Source organism: Tachyglossus aculeatus (genome assembly GCF_015852505.1).
Source record: "Tachyglossus aculeatus isolate mTacAcu1 chromosome 12 unlocalized genomic scaffold, mTacAcu1.pri SUPER_6_unloc_2, whole genome shotgun sequence".
NCBI classification, from domain to species: Eukaryota; Metazoa; Chordata; class Mammalia; order Monotremata; family Tachyglossidae; genus Tachyglossus; species Tachyglossus aculeatus.
Genome location: NW_024044829.1, coordinates 10,458,215 through 10,475,207, shown reverse-complemented (window position 1 = coordinate 10,475,207; position 16,993 = coordinate 10,458,215). Strand labels below are relative to the sequence as shown.

The window sequence follows — 16,993 nt, the reverse complement described above, 5'->3', positions numbered from 1 at the left end:
CGGGCCAGTCAGGATCTTGAAGAGAACAGTTCCAGTGGAATAGATGGGTTTACATCAATCATCACAGCATGGTCTAGTAGAAGGAGCACGGGCCTGGGAGTCAAAGGACGTGGGTTGCAATCCCGCCTCTGCCACATGTCTTAGGCAAGTCACTTACCTTCTCTGTGCCTCAGTTACCTCATCTGTAAAATGGAGATTTTAAGACTGTGCGCTCCATATAGGACAGGGACTGTGACCAACCTGATTACCTTGTATCTACCCCAGTGTTTAGTAAGTACTTACCAGATACCACAATTATTATTATTATTGCTATTAATATATTGTCATTGTATTTTTTAAGTGCTCACTATGTGTAAAGTACCGTTTTAAGCACCGAGATAGGTATAAGTTAATCAGGAAGGACACAGTCCATGTCCCACTTGGGGCTTACAGTCTTAGTAAGAGGGAGGACAGGGATTTTTTTAATGGCATTTGTTAAGCAGTCACTATGTGCCAGGCACTCTTCTAAGCGCTGGGGTAAACACAAGGTTTGACCCAGCTTATGCCCGACATGGGGCTCAGTCTTAATCCCCACTGTACAGATGAGGTAACTGAGGCACATAAAAGTTATTAACGTGCCCATGGTTACACAGCAAGCAAGCAGAGCCAGGATTAGAACCAAGGTTCTCTGACTCTCAGGCTCATGCTCTTTCCACTAGGTAACACCGTTTCTCAACCTAGTCTTTATTGAGCATCTGGTGGGCAGGGATTGTGTCTACCAACTTTTGAGACTTGTACACTTCCAAGAGCTTAGTGCAGTACTCTGCACACAATAAATGCTCCATTAATATTATTAACTGATTGATAGTCTGACGTGAACTAGGGACTGTAATAAGCAGTTGCAAAAGTATAATACAACAGAGTTGGTAGACACAATCAATCCATCAACTGATGACATTTATTGAGAGTTTACTGTATGCAGAGCACTATAATAATCAGTCAGAAAATTACAGTGTAGAAGTCGATAGATACAATTAACTGAACAATTGATGATATTTATGGAAGATTAACTGGGTGTAGAGAACTGCACTAAGCATTTGGGAGAGTACAGTACAACACGGTTGATAGACATGACCCCTGATCACAAGGAGCTAAATTGTTAAGCGCTTACTATGTGGCAAGCACTGTTCCAAGCACTGGGGTAGACACCAGTTAGTCAATCAGGTTGAACACAGTCCCTGACCCACGTAGGGCTCACGCTTTTAATTCCCATTTTACAGATGAGGTAACTGAGGCTCAGAGAAGTGAAGTGACTTGCCCAAACTAACACAACCGACATGTGGCAAAGCCGGGATTAGAACGCTTGACCTTCTGACTCCCAGGTCCATGCTCTATCCACTAAGCAACGCTGCTTCAGGTGGAGACAGACATTAAAATAGATTAAGGATAGGAAAAATCGTGGAGTCTAAGAATTTTTACACGTGTTTTTTGGAGCCGGGGTGAGGACGAAAGTGCGTCACACAGCCAAAATAGTTGGCTAACGTAGCAGCCAGCAGTGGCTACTGAGGTTGCTCAATCACGACACAAAGACATTGCAATGGTTCAAAGTTCTGGCTGCTTTGGCCATAAATGAAGGGTAAAAGAATGTATGCTGGCCTTTTATAATGTACTTCACCCCTTACCACCCAAGCACTCAATGTACTCCGTACCCCAGAGGAAAAGGACAGGCAGGGACAAAGATGGCAAGTGTGCACTGAGCAGAAGCTGGCGTTATAATCCATTCAGGAATGGTGGTTCTTGATCTTGAGGCCTCAGCAACGGTGCCGGCCATCTTTCTCTGGAAATGGAGACTCCATGGACACCAGTGATTCTCGTGTGACTGATGCCAAGGGGCGGGGATCCAGCATCCCCCGGCCTATAAGACTCCATGACTTCATGAAGAAAGAGATTCTACCATCATTGTAGAGACATTTTCCCACTATCATTCTTCTCAGGGCGGCCTTCATGTCTTGGTTCTTCATACTGTAGATGAGAGGATTTAGGGTGGCAGACACCACGGTGTAGAACACGGACATCAACAGGTCCAGGGCCGAAGGGGAGTCAGTCACGGGCTTGAGGTGGGGAAAGAGGCTGTTCGCTATGAATAAAGTCACAACAACGAGATAGGACAGGCAGGTGGAGAAGGCTTTGGCCCGGCCCTCAGCGCCGAGTATGTTCAGCACGACCCAGATGCACACGTATGTGACGACGATGGCAAGGAAATAACCGAAGATGTGGCCAGCGGAGGAAGGTTTAGCCACAAATTCCGGAAGATTTCCATCCGGTCCCAGGAGTCTGATGAGCTGGGGGATATCACAAAAGGACCGAGGGAGGACGTTAGACCACCAGGTGGGGACAGAGAAGGTGGCAGTAGTGTGTTTCATGGTTCTCAGTGTGCCAAAGAGCCAGGAGGCAACCGCCATTTTTACATTGGCCCCATCGTCCGAGATAACCTCATAGTGCAGGGGACGGCAGATGGCTACGAAATGGTCAAAGGACATCCCTGTGAGCAGTGGCGTCTCTGCACAGGAACACAGCATGAATGCAAATACGTGGAAAGCACAGTCCAGACATGAGATGGAGCTGCTGGTGGTCATGGAGTTGAGGATGGATTTGGGGGCGGTGACATGGATGTAGCAGAGGTCGAGGATGGACAGGTGCCTGAAGAAGAAGTACATGGGGGTGTGGAGGCGCCGGTCAAGAGTGATAATGGTGACGATGAGGAGATTTCCCGTCAGGACCGCCAGGTAGACCAGGAAGAACAGAGTGGTGTGGACCAGCAGCAGCTCCCATTCATTCATTCATTCAATCCTACTTATTGATCGCTTACTGTGTGCAGAGGACTGTACTAAGCGCCTGGAAAGTGAGAATCCCAGGAGGGCGAATTCTGTCACCTCCATGCTATTGGCCTTTCATAGCGGGGAGATCTTTTCCAGCCTGAGTGAACTAAAGGACATTGGAGAATGAGAAGGATGGTGGAGAACAGGAAGATCAAGGGGAACCATTCCGGCTCCCATGTGCACTCACACAGTTTTGATACTTCCAGCTTCTGATGTACTAAGGAATTCCTGACATTCCTTTACTGCCCTCATCTTTGTGTGTCCACCAAGAAGCAACATGAACTAGTGGTTATAGCACGAGTCTTGGAGTCAGAACTAATCCCACTCTGCCACTTTTCTGCTGTGTGGGCTTGAGGGAGTCATTTAACTTCTCTATGCCTCACTTCTCTCAACTGTAAAAAGGGGATTAAGACTGTGAGCCCCATGTGGAACAGGGATTGTGTCCAACCCAATTTTCGTAAACCTATCCCAACATTTAGTACAATGCCTGGCACTTAGTAAGCACTTAACAAATATCACTATACCGTCTCTGAGTTGATTTTTAAGGTGTGGAGGAGGAGTCACATGAGCAGGCTTGAGTTGCCTCTATATTCAGGGCCTTTTTAAATGATATTTATTAAGCACTTACTATGTGCCAACCACTGTACTAACTCTGGGGTAGATACAAGCTAATTAATTTGGACGCCATCCAAATAGCACATGGGGCTCACAATCTTAATCCTCACTTTACAGATGAGGTAACTGAGGCACAGAGGAGTGAAGTGATTTACCAATATAACAAAACCAACAAGTGGCAGAGCTGAGATTAGAACCTGTTCCCTTCTGACTGCCAGATTCCTGCTCTCTCCACTGGGTCACCCTGCTTCCTGTTCAGACAGGAAAATTGCAAGCCACTGGACACAGAGGCGAATATGCTTCTTCTGGTCTCCACCTGCCTCCGTTGTACCCCTTCCACTACTTATTGGATACAACCTCATTGAATTTTGGTCATTCCAGGAAGAGGAAGGGGTGGGAATCCTGCTAGGAGGCAGACCACCAAGATAGTCTACTTTTTTGTAAATATGTTAATAACTGTCCCACTTCCCAGAGTATAAAGTCCTTGTGAGTAGGAAATGTGCCTTATGACTCTTGTTCTTTCAAAAACACATTGTACAGTACCTAGTAAGCAATATTTAAATTGCAATTATTATTACTGCTTCTACAACCGCTAGCTCGGTTACATCTACCACTGTATTATTACTACGTCTACTAATACCTCTACTACATCTATCTCTGTTACATCCACCACTCTATTATTACTGTCTACTAATACTGCTACCTCTACTATAACTACCATTAGTATTATTCCTATTACACTTATTAATGCTACTGCCTCCATTACATCTACTATTACTGTTATTACTATTGCCTCCATTATTACTACTGCTTTACTACATTTATTGTTATTATTATGAATAGTAATAATAATAGCAATGATAGTAATGATAATACTGTTTGTCAATCACTGTTCTAAATGATGAGGTAGATACCAGTTAATCAGTTTGGGTACAGTCACTGTCCAAGTTGGGACTCACAGTCTAAGTAGAATGGAGAACAGATCTTGAATCCCCATATTCCAGTGGAGGAAAACGAGGCATAGACAAGTGACTTACCCAAGGTCACACAGTGGATGAGTGGCAGAAATGGGATTCAAACCCAGAATCTCTTAATCTGTGTTGTATTTTCCCAAGTAGATTAGAGCTAACTATGTTAGCAACAGTCCCTGTCCCACGTGGGACTCACTGTCTTCCTCCTCGTTTTACAGATGAGGGTAATGAGGCATAGGGAAGTGAAGTGACTTTCCCAAGGTCACACAACAGACAAGTGGCAGAACCAGGATTAGAATGTGTCTACCAACTGTGTTGTATTGTACCCTCCCAAGTGCTTTGTACCCTGCTCTGCACATGGTAAGCACACAATCAATACGACATTGATTTGTGGAAGATCACCAAACTTGTTCGAGGGGGACCCCCGACCTATGTTTCAGAGCTACTGTATTCTCCTCCAGAACACATAAGATCCTCCAGGGACATATCAATCAATAAATCAATCGATCAAGGGATCATTGGCTTTTATCAAGTGGCACTTAATGAGTGTTGACAGTACAGAGCATGACATTAAGTGCTTCAGAGATCAATCAATCAATCAATTGATTGACAAGGAGCTTACAGTCTAGAAGAATCAGACAGTCAAAGTTATTCATGGATTGCTTACTGTGTGTAGAGAATTGTACTAAACACAGGGGGAAGACAATGCAGCAAGACTTGATAGACAGGTTCCCTGCCCACAGTGAGCTTCCCGTCTAGTGTCTATTCTGACCAGTAGGAAGCCGGACTGTACAATAAGGAACTACAAGAATGGGCATCCTCTGGGACAGAAAACTAGTTGGAAAGATTAGGGATGCAGCTATAATCAATCAATGTTATTTATAGAGTGTTTACTGTATGCAGACCATTGCACTAAGCACTATCTCTAACCACCACCTCTAAACTGTAAGCTCCATGTTGACCAACTCCATCGTACTGTACTTTTCCAAGTGCTCAGTACAGAGCGCTGCACACAGGAAGTGCTCAATAAATACAATTGATTGACTAATTTATTTAGATTGTTAGCTCCTGTGGACAGGGATCATACTAATGATAATAATGATAATAATAATAATAATAACGCTGATATTTGTTATGTGCTTAGTATGTACCAAGCACTGTTCCAAATGCTGGGTTAGAGACAAGGTAATCAGGGTATCCCCCTTGGGGCTCATAGTCTTCATCCCCATTTTACAGATGAAGTAACTGAGGCACAGAGACATTAAGTGACTTGGCCAAGGTCGCACAGCTGACTAGTGGTGAAGCCAGGATTAGAACCCATGACCTCTGACTCCCATGCCTGTGCTCTTTCTATTGTCTCGCTGTGGATCATGTCTGCTAACTCTATCATATTGTACACTCTCAAGCACTTAGTACAGAGCTCCACAAGCAGGAAATACTTGATAAATATCATTGATGATTGATTGACGTTAGAGCGGTTAATACTGTGTTAAGTGCTTAGTACAGTGCTCTGCACACAGAAAGCACTCAATAAATATGATTGAATAAGTGAATGGCTCTGGAGGACAACCATCATCTGTCGGCACTATAGAAGATAGAATGCTGGACTGGAAGAAGTTCCAGCCAAACCCAGATGGCCATTTCTAATAGTCCATGGCTTTTTGGACTCCTATCAGGAATTAGGGTCATTCAAACAGGGGAAAAAAGCCTACCGTAATTATCTAATAATAGTGATATTAGTTAAGCACTTACTTTTTGTCAAGCACTATATTGAACGTTGCATCAGCCTGCTCTCAGATCTCCCATTTTCCTGTCTTTCCCTACTTCAGTTTATACTTCAGTATGCTGCCTGGATTATCTTTGTACAGAAACGCTCTGGGCATGTCATTCCTTTCCTCAAAAATCTCCAGTGGTTGCCTGTCAACATACGAATCAAGCAAAAACTCCTCACTCTCGGCTTCAAGGCTCTCCATCACCTCGCCCCCTCCTACTTCACCTCCCTTCTCTCCTTCTACAACCCAGCCCACACCCTCTGCTCCTTTGCTGCTAACCTCCTCACTGTGCCTTGTTCTCTCCTTTCCTGCCATCGACCCCTCGGGACACGACCTTCCCCTGGCCTGGAATGCCCTATCCGCCACACATCTGCCAAACTAGCTCTCTTCCTCCCTTTAAAGCCATAATGAGCACTCAGCTCCTCCAGGAGGCCTTCCCAGAATGAGCCCCCTTTTTCCTCTCCTCCTCCCCATTCTCCCCCGCCGTACCTCCTTCCCCTCCCCACAGCTCTTTTATATATTTGTATAGATTTATAACTCCATTTATTTTACTTGTACACATTTACTACTCCATTTTATTAATGATGTGCATGTAGCTATAATTCTATTTATTCTGACGGTTTTGACACCTGTCTACATGTTTTGTTTTGTTGTCTGTCTCCCGCTTCTAGACTGTGAGCCCGTTGTTGGGTAGGGACCATCTCTATATGTTGCTGACTTGTACTTCCCAAGCGCTTAGTACAGTGCTCTACACACAGTAAGTGCTCAATAAGTACGATTGAATGAATTAATGAATGAACACTGGTGTAGATGCAGATTGGACACAGTCTTTGGCCCAAATGTTCAGAGAAATCAATTTTTTCTGTATAGACAGTGGGGAGGATTTTGTTGTTTATCATGTAGGGTAGGCACTCAAAAGTTCCCAGAACTGTGATAAGGGCTGGGGGGGAGGCAAGATGTTAAGGGAAGCCACATGGCCTAGTGGATAGAGCACGGGCCAAGGAGTCAGAAGGATCTGCATTCTATTCCCAGTTCTGCCACTTGTCTTATGTGTGGCCTTGTGCAAGTCATTTCACCTCTGTGTGCCTTAGTTACTTAATCTGTAAAATGAAGATTAAGACTGTGAGCCCCATGTAGGTCAGGGACTTTGCCCAACCCAAATACACTGTATCTACCCTACTTGAATTGTATCTACCCTACTGCTTAATACAGTGCCGGGCATGTAGTAAACCCTTAATGAATATCACAATTATCATTATATCTTGCACCATCCCTGTTGTACTTAGGGCACCCAATCTAAATAGGGCAAATAGGTGTCATCCCGATTTTAAAGATCAGGAAATAGAGGGGCAGAGTGGATGTGACTTGCCCAAGGTCAACCAGTCTGTCAGTGGCAAAACTGAGATTAGATTAATTGGTTCTCATACCCATATCTGTAGCCTCAGGCTAACCTGCTGGGATATCCAGATTCCATCTCTCTCTTTCCTGAAGTCCTGTTCTCCTTCTGCCAAGAGGACAGGGAGCTTTGAAGAGCCCTGTGGAGATTGGGGAGAGGAGGGAAGGGGGTCATTGGAGTGATCCAAATCGGAGATGCTTGAGTCTCCTCTCTCTACTACTGCTGCTGCATAAATGCAGGGAGCCTCCGGATCAACTCTGAATAGGGAACCTATCAGAAGGACAACCTCTAAGTCTCTGCATGGGCAAGGGCCCCATGGTATATGGGGGAAACCTTGGGATTTATCATTCAGAAAACTTGAGGGACAAGGGTGCTGAAATCCCCTCGTCAGCCCAGAATACATCTCTGTATATGCCCAGGGGATACTGCAATGGAAATACAGTCACCAGGGGAGAGGGGAGGTGATGTCAGCCCTTAGGGTTCCCCAGCTCAAATGCCCAAACTGAGGGAATCTGGGGTGAGGGGAGTGATAGGAGTGAGGGGGAGAGAATGAAGCAGGCTCTGACAGTTTCTGACTTGAAGGCAAATAATATCCATCAATCGATCAGTCTACTTGAGTGTCTACTGGGAATCAGTGTGCTCAATGAACAATATTTGCTAAGAGCTTATTATGTGCCAAGCACTGTACTAAGCGCTGGGGTTCCACATGGGGTTCACACTTTAAATGAGGGAGAACAGGAATTGAGTGCCCAGACAGCTGAGTGCCTCTTTTTCCATCTACCTTGCCCTGCTTCATCTTTCCCACCCTTTCTCTCATTAAAATCACATCTCTTCCAAGAGTACTCCACCAATTATGCTCTCTTCACTACCCCCTTTCAATTTTGTGTTGTTTATGGACTTAGAACTGTCCCCTTTAAGCACTTGATATTCCCCTCATCCTCAGACGCACAGCACTTCTGTAATCTATTTATATTAATATCTGTCTCCCCCTCTAGAATGTGAGTTCCTTGTGGGCAGGGAATGTGTCTACCAACTCTGTTGTACTCTTCCAAGCGTTTTGTGCAGTGCTAGCGACACGGAAAGCACTCAATAAATAAAATTGATTGGGTGATTCTCTCTCCGTGACTAGGTTTCAAGTAAATACTTTTAGAGACTTTAATACCTCCACTAAGCAACCTTCTCCCAGGGAGGCTTATTTTGGAGTGATTATTTTCCTGAGTTCCTTTTCTCTTTGTTTTGTGTGGAGCTAGCTTTGTGTTTTCTTTTTTTTTCTTTTTCAAAAGAACTTGTTAAACACTAACTGTGTTCCAGGCACTGTACTCATCTTTGGGGTAGATACAAGCTAATCAGATTGGATACAGTCCCTGTCCTGCATGGGATAATGTCCACATTTGTTATTGTTATTATTACTCATACTACTACTAATACTAATAACAATAATAATAGCATTTGTTAAGTGCTTATTATGTGCCAGGCACTGTATAAAGCTCTGGTAGATGGATACACGCAAATCAGGTTGGACAGAGACCCTGTCCCCTATGGGGCCCACAGTCTTAATCCCCATTTTACAGATGAGGTAACTGAGGTGCAGAGAAATGAAGTGACATGCTCAGGGTCACACAGCACACAAGTGGCAGAGCAGGTATTAGAATCCAGGTCATTATGACTCTCAGGCACATGCACTACCCACTAGACCTCATTGCTTCTTTATTTGCCACTTCTGAGTACATTATTATTATTATTATTATTATTATTATTATAGTTAATAAGCTCGTCATGGGCAGGGAATGTGTCTCTTTATTATTATATAGAGCACAGGCTTGGTAATAGAGGGACCTGTGCTCTAATCCCTGCTCTGCCATCTGTCTGCTGTGTGACTTTGGGCAGGTCACTTCACTTCTCTGTGCATCAGTGACTTCATCTGTACAATGTAGATTAAAACTGTGAGCCGCATGAGGGACAGGGACTTAGAACAGTGATTGACACATAGTAAATTCCTCACAAGTACCATTATTATTATTATTATTATTATTATTATTATTATTATTAATGGCAGTAGTAGTAAGCACTCAATGAATACACTTAAAGGAATGAATGAATGACTATTGGTGAAGGAAAAGGTAGGAGAGATCATATTGTTTAAGCCTCTCCCAAGCCTCAAATGAAATGAAGCTAAATCCCAAAGTGTCCACCAAAAGTAAGTAGGTGAGAAAGGAGGCTGAAAATTTAGCACCCAATCTTCTTCTACTTGAAATGCTGTCGAATAATTTCTGATCCATAGCAACTCCATGGACCTCAACAGAACATCCCATCTTGTACCATAATGTCGTTCTGGCATGTGTATACATATTCTTGGTCTTAATCCCCATTTTACAGATGAGGAAACTGAGACACAGAGAAGTTCAGTGACTTGTCCAAGGTCAAACAGCAGAAAAGTGGCTGAGCCAGGATTAGAAGCCATGTCCTCATACTCCTATGCCCATGTTCTTTCCACTAGGCCACATTGCTTCTCACTAGGCTGTACAGCTTCTCTTCTGTTCATTCCCTGAGGATCACTTCCTCCCAGGATGCTTTGGGAATTTATTCCTAGGAAAAATAACCCTGGTCCTGTTCTTATTCCCTAAATCATTCTTAGATCCTTCATGAGCCAATTCTCACTTACATGTCATTGATGAATGACATGTCATTCTAGACTGTGAGCCCACTTCCTAGACTGTGAGCCCACTGTTGGGTAGGGACCGTTTCTATATGTTGCCAACCTGTACTTCCCAAGGGCTTACTACAGTGCTCTGCACAGAGTAAGTGATCAATAAATATGACTGATTGATGGATTGATTGATGAAACACATTTAAACTGAATTGTTTTCACGCCTGAAGGGATGAAAAAGATTCAGTGTTTGATGTAACTTACTAGTTATATTAAATTATGTCCCATTCCTGGAGAAGACCCTGACTAATTAAATATAATATCTCTGAAGCAGTGTGGTCTGGTGGAAAGATCATTGGTCTGGGATTCAGAGGATCTGTGTTCTAATCCCAACTCTGCCACTTACTTCCTGTGTGACCTTGGACACATGGATGTGTGACCTTTTGTGTGACATTGCTGTGTGACCTTGGAGAAGCAGCATGGCCTAGTGGATAGAACATAGGGCTGGATGTCAGAAGGACCTGGGTTCTGACTCCGGATCCACCATTTTTCTGCTGTGTAACTTTGGGCAAGTCACTTCACTGCTCTGTGCCCCAGTTGCCTCATCTGAAAAATGGGGATCAAGGTTGCGAGCCACATGTGGGACATGGCCTGTACCCAACGTGACTATATGCATCGACCTCAGCACTTAGTACAGTGCCTGGCACAAAGAAGCACTAAACAAATACCATATAAGTCACTTAATTTTTCTGTGCCTCAGGCTCCTCAACTGTAAATTGAAGACTCAATACCTGTTCTCCCTCCGACTCTGAGGGTTAGCCCCTTGTGGGATGTTATGATTTTGTATTTGCCTCAGCACTTAATACAGTCCTTGACAAATAGCATAAAAAAAAACAAAAACGAAACCACAAAAAACCTATTCCCCGTATTCATTAATTCATTCATTCAATTGTATTTATTTAGTGCTTACCGTGTGCAGAGCATTGTACTAAGCGCTTGTTCTGACTAATTTTGTAACCTCCTTGCCTGTGAACCTTATATTATATCTTGGGGTTTTTGGCGAGGGGTTCAGAGGTGGGAGAGCTGAGTGTGATCAAATTAGATGGAGACCTTGGAAAGAAGGAAGAGTGAAAGTTTGGGAGCAGCAGGTGAAGAATAATGGGTGGTGAGGTGGGGACAGAAGATAACCCGTTCTCAGTTCCATTTCCCTCCTTCTCTCCCCTTCTCCCAGCTCCCTTTTTTTAACGATACTTGTTAAATGCTTACTGTGTGCCAGACACCCTACTAAGCTCTGGGGTGAAGATAATCAGATTGGACACAGTCCAAGTCCCACATGGGGCTCATAGACTTTCATAGATAAGGTATCGGCAGCACAGAGAAGTAAAGTGACTTGCTCAAGGTCCCACAGTAGACAAGGGGCAGAGGCGGAATTAGAACACAGGTCCTCTGACTACCAGGCATGGGATTTTTCTAGGACTTTCTGCGTGATGTAGAAGCAATGGATAACCATTGGAGGTTCTTGGGGCAACGACGCCAAAACACAGTCCATCATATTGACACCTGTCTACTTCTTTTGGTTTGTTGTCTGTCTCCCCCTTCAAGACTTTGAGCCCCTTGTTGGGTAGGGACCGTCTTTATGTGTTGCTGATTTGTACTTTCCAAGCACTTAGTACAGTGCTCTGCAAACAGTAAGTGCTCAATAAATACGATTGAATGAATGAATCAATGAATGGCATTTCAATCATTCAATGGTATTTATTTAGTGCTTATTGTGTGCAGAACACTTTAAGGAACATTTGGGAGACTACAATGCAAACAGAGTTAGTGGACAGGTTACCTGCCCACAAGGAGCTTATGGTCTAGAGGGGGAGCAAGACATTAAAATAAATAATTTATAATGCATACTTTATAGCTATATACATGAGTGCTGTGGGATTGAGGGTGGGGAAGATATCAGATGTTCTAAGGTCATCATCTGATCCACCGAACAGATGATGCAGAAGGGAGTGCGAGATGGGGAAAAGAGGTCTTAATCGGGGAAGGCCTCTTGTAGGAGATGTGACCTTAATAAAACTTTGAAAGCGGAAGGAGTGGTGGACTGCTGTTTGTGGAGGGGGAAGGAGTTCCAGGCCAGAGGGAGGAGGGATGCCTGGTTTGAAAGCCTAAGATGAGCATCAGGACTCAAGGAGGGGACCCTGTGCTCACTGGAAGACCAACAAAATAATCGGTCTTACCATGTTTGCTCTGGATCTTGCACAATCACTTTCTTGGTACCCTCAGGCAAACCATAGACCACATGGCTAACCTCACCAAGCTGACTTGATTCATTCTCACGGGGTTCCCAGATGTCTGGGAGCTGCAGCTGGTCCATGCTACGCTGTTTCTCCTGGTCTACCTAGTGTCCCTAACAGGGAATATCCTCATCCTCACAAGCACCACCCTCGATCAGCACCTCCACACCCCCATATTCGTCTTCCTCAGGAACCTGTCCTTCATCGATCTATGCCTCATCTCCGTCACCATCCCCAAGTCCATCGTCACCTCCCTGACTTTCCAACGCTCAATCTATTACTGGGGCTGTTTGACACAAGTTCTGTGCGAGACTTCTTTTATGGGTTCAGAGATATGCACCCTCACGGCGATGTCCTATGACTGCTATGCTGCCTCCCCATGCTCTATGACATTATCATGAATCGAGGGGCCTGTGAAAAGATGGCATCCACCTCCTGGCTCATCGGGGGCCTGTTTGGGTTGATGTACTCCGACAGGACGTTCACGTTAAGCTTCTGCGAGTCCAACACGATCCAGCAGTGCTTCTGTGATGTCCCCTCCCTGCTGAAGATTTCTTGCTCCGAAACACACCTTCTCATCGATGTCAGCGTGGCAATTGGTATTGGCTTTGGTTCATTCTCCGTTGTCGCTATCGTCACCTCTTATTTCCACATCTTCTCCGTCCTGTTGGTGCTTCCTTTCACTGAGGGCCGGGCAAGAACCTTCTCCACCTGCATGCCTCACCTCGCTGCGACTAATGTTTTTGTCTTCACTGCCGGTTTTGCGTATTTAAAGCCTCCCTCAGACTCCCCCTCAATTCTAGATCCACCGGTGTCCGTGTTCTACACGGTGGTGCCTCCCACCCTGAAGTCCTTCATCTACAGCCTGAGGAACCAGGAGATGAAGGAGGTTTTTCTCTGGAAATTTTATTTCTGGGTAAACTGATCCCCTCTCTCTGTTCCTTCATCTGTAATTTATTTATATTAATGTCTGCCTCCCCCTCTATACAGTAAGCTCGTGGTGGTTAGGGAATGTGTTGGGCAAGGAATTTATCTTTTCTACTGTTCTGTTGTACTCTTCCAACCACTTACTACAGTGCTGTGTACACAGCAAGCACTCAGGAAACACAATTAAATGAATTAAGGAATGAAGGAATGAATCTGTAAAACGGAGATTAAATTCTACTCACTTCCAACTAGATTATACGGCCCATGAGGGACAGGATTTGTGACCAACTAGATAACCTTGTATCTATCCCAGTGCTTAGAACAGCGCTTGACACATAGTAACTGAATAACAAATATAATAGTAGTAATAATAATGATATTACTACTTTCCCTAGGACTTAATACAGTAAATGGGACGCAATTGGTGCTCAGTCAATAATGTTACTCTACTATTTCCAACGCTCCTCCTCCAAGTGCAACAATTTGAGGCAGTGTAAATAATAGAATGCAACTTTAATTGTACGATTCCAAAAGCTTAGTGCTGTGCTTTCCACACAGTAAGTGCTCAATAAATACCATTGATTAATGTATATCTACCCCTATAGATTTTAAACTCCCTGTGGGCAGGGAACATGTTTATCGACTCTGTTGTGGAGAAACAGTGTGGCTAGTGGATAGAGCATGGGCCTTGGAGTCAGAAGGACCTGGGTTATAATCCTCACTCTGACAGTTGTCTGCTGTGCAATCCTGGGCAAGTCACTTAAATTCTCAGTGGCTCAGTTACTGTATCTGTAAAATGGGGATTAAGACTGTGAGCCCCATGTGGGACAGGGATTGTGTCCAACCTGATTACCTTGTGTCTATCCCAGCGCTTAGAATAGTGCTTGGCACATAGTAAGTGCTAAACAAGTGGCATTATTATTATTATTATTATTGCACTTGAGCTTAGTACAGTTCTGCATACAGTAGGTATTCAATAAATATAATTGATAGCCATGTGGAAACAGTATCGGCCTAGGAGTAAGAAGGATCTGAGCTCTAATCCCAGCTTCACAACTTGTCTGCTGTATGACTTTGGGCAAATCACTTAACTTCTCTGTGACTCAGATCCCTCATCGCCAAAGAGGGAATTAGACTGTGAATCCCATGTGAGACCAGATTATCTTGTATCTAGCTCAACACTTGGCACTTAGTAAATGCTTAACGAATACAACTTTTATTACTTTTACCTTCCTCTTTCATTTGCTCTCCTGGGTTTCAGATCCCCATCCTTCACTCTTCAGCTCCTGTTCCTGGCTGTTTTGCCATGAGGAAACAAGTGGTTTATCACAACTAGGGACTCCTCACTCACTGATTCTACCTAACAGTATCAGGCTCCCACCATTAACAGAATAATGGCAGCTCTGGAGGGAGATGAGCTTATTAAATCTTTTTTTAAAAGGTCGTCAACTCACTGACCACCAGTCCCTGCTGGCTCGACATGCCCACATTCCTCCGGTAGACAAGAGCCTGGTGAGTGATTTTTTTTTCTGCCTAATAATCTGAGACTGGAGATGGAGGGAGACACGAAGACGAGAAGCAGCTAGTAGATAGAGCCAGTTCTGGGAATCACAGGATCTGGGTTCTAATGCTGGCTCTGCCACCTTTCCAGTGCATGACCTTGGGCAATGAATTAATAGTATTTATTGAGTGCTTACTGTGTGCAAACCACTATACTAAGTGCTAAGGACAGTACACTATAACAGAGTTTGTTTACACGTTCCTTGCACATCACGAGTTTAAGTTCAGAGGGGGATTTCTGTTTCTCAATTACCTCATATGCAGAATCAAGACTGTGATTACTTATGTGGGACATGGACTGTGTCCAGTCTTATTATCTTGGTTTTTGTACGGTATTTGTTAAGCATTGCATTTTGTATTTGGTATCTGTATTTATATATGGTATTTACCAGGCACTGTACTAAGCACTGGTGTAGAAACAAGCTAATCAGGTTAGACAAAGTCCATGTCCTATATTGAGCTTACAGTCCTCATCCCCATTTTACATATGAAGTAAAGGACTTCAATATCATTGTGCCTTTGGGCATTTGATAGTTGTCCCACCCTCGATTCCGCAGCATTTATGTACATTTTAATGTTTTATAAATTCTTGGTTTCATTCATATTCATGTCTGTCTCCCTAACTAGTTTTTTTAGCACATTACGGGCAGAGAATGTGTCTGCTAATTCTGTTGTACTCTCCCAAGTGCTTAGTACAGCGCTCTGCAAATAGTCTTGTCTTATGCCGCCCGGCCCATAGCGACACCACGGACACATTTCTCCCAGAACTCCTTGCTCTCCATCTACAATCGTTCTGGTAAATTTTCTTGGCAAAAATATGGAAGTGGTTTACCATTGCCTCCTTCGGCGCAGTAAACCTGAGTCTCCACCCTCAACTCTCTCCCCTGCCGCTGCTGCCCATCATGAGTGAGGTTTGACTTGAGGCAGATTCTCTTCCACTCGCTAGCCACTGCCCAAGGTAGGCATGGAATGGATAGGCCTCTGCTTGACTCTCCCTCCCGTAGCCGAGACTGGTAGAGTACTGGAAACTCTCCAGGTGTGACCCTGAGAGGTGCTGGACATAGTAATCTCTCATAAATACCGTTAACTGATTGATCGATTGATTAACATCTCTTTCCCCCTCTGTACTGTGAGCCCGTTCTGGGCAGAGATTGTCTTTGTTGCAGAATTGTACTTTCCAGGCGCTTGGTGCAGTGCTTTGCCCACAGTAAGTGTTCAATAATTATGATTCAATAAATACATTCAATAAATAAATAAATGAATGTTTTATTGTTATTTTGTATTCTCCCAAAAGTGCTCAGTAAATATGACTGACTGACTGTCTGACTGACCCAGCAAGTGTTCATTAGTACCATTAATTGATGCAGGATAAATGCATCTCTGCAATAGACGCTAAAAGAATGAATCGGTTAACATGAGACATGATCCTCCTTTTCCAGGACTTCACTACTTATAATAACTGTGGTATTGTTAAGCATTTACAATATGCCAAGCAGAGTACTAAGTATATGGGGTAGGTATAGACATGGGGATCGCAGGTTAAGTAGAATGGAGAACAGGTATTGAGTCCCCAGTTTGAAGATGAGGGAACAACCTGATCACCTTGTAACCTCCCCAGCGCTTAGAAAAGTGCTTTGCACATAGTAAGCACTTAATAAATTCCATAAAAAACTGAGACAGAGAGAAGTTTTGACAACTTTTTTTATGGCATTTATTAAGTGCTTACTGTGTGCAAAGCACTGTTCTAAGTGCTTAACTTACCAGACCAATACGAAGCTCCATGAAGGTCATCATCATCATCATCAATCGTACTTATTGAGCGCTTACTGTGTGCAGAGCACTGTACTAAGCGCTTGGGAAGTACAAATTGGCAACATATAGAGACAGTCCCTGCCCAACAGTGGACTCATAGTCTAAAAGGGGGAGACAGAGAACAAAACCAAACGTACTAACAAA

General features: G+C 43.9%; 1 non-coding gene across 1 annotated transcript; it reads right to left on the bottom strand.

The window, feature by feature from the left end:
- Window positions 1–15,953: 15,953 nt before the first annotated feature.
- On the bottom strand, window positions 15,954–16,091 carry LOC119921494. Its single transcript, XR_005448530.1, has one exon. It is a non-coding gene; the product is annotated as a small nucleolar RNA SNORA7 (small nucleolar RNA).
- Window positions 16,092–16,993: the final 902 nt, after the last annotated feature.